The sequence below is a fragment of the Psammomys obesus genome, unplaced genomic scaffold, assembly GCF_907164565.1.
Source record: "Psammomys obesus unplaced genomic scaffold, mPsaObe1.curated_primary_1811, whole genome shotgun sequence".
Classification (NCBI taxonomy): domain Eukaryota; kingdom Metazoa; phylum Chordata; class Mammalia; order Rodentia; family Muridae; genus Psammomys; species Psammomys obesus.
In genome coordinates, this window is record NW_026588752.1 from 735,406 (window position 1) to 736,022 (window position 617).

A 617-nucleotide genomic window follows, 5' to 3' on the forward strand; every position below is an offset into this window, starting at 1 on the left:
CACACACACACACACACACACACACACACACACACACACACACACACCATCTGTGTGAATGTATGCCATGTAAGTGTAATACCTGAGGAGGCCAGGAGAGGGCATGCTACCTTGTGGACCTGAACTTGTGTTCGGTTGTGAGCCACCCGACAAGGATGCTGAAAATCAAAACTTAGGGCCCCAGAAGAGCATTGAGCACTCTCAGCCCCTACACTACCTTTCTTTCTATTCTATATTATAAGAGTACATTTGTGGTTTCATATTATAGAAAGGAATCTATAGGCACACAGTATTTTTTCAAAACTATCTTAAAATATTTTATTTTACATGTTTGAGTGTTTTGCACGTATGTATGTGTGTATGTGGACTGTGGGCTGGAGGAAGTCATCAGGTTCCCTGGACCTGGAGTCATAGATGGTTATGAATTGCCATGTTGGGCCTAGGAACTGAATCCAGGTCCATTGCAAGAGCAACAAGTGTTCTTAACCACTGAGTGCCATCTTTCTAGCACCATGTTTTTTCAAGATTAAAAATTACATCTATCTATCTATCTATCTATCTATCTATCTATCTATCTATCTATCTATCTATCTATCTATCTATCTATCTATCTATCT

General features: G+C 39.9%; 1 protein-coding gene across 1 annotated transcript in view; it reads right to left on the reverse strand.

Annotated features, from left to right (window-relative positions):
* Abat (4-aminobutyrate aminotransferase) overlaps positions 1 to 617 on the reverse strand; it is a 49,683-nt gene that overhangs the window by 22,789 nt on the left and 26,277 nt on the right. The gene's annotated exons all lie outside the window — the stretch shown is intronic.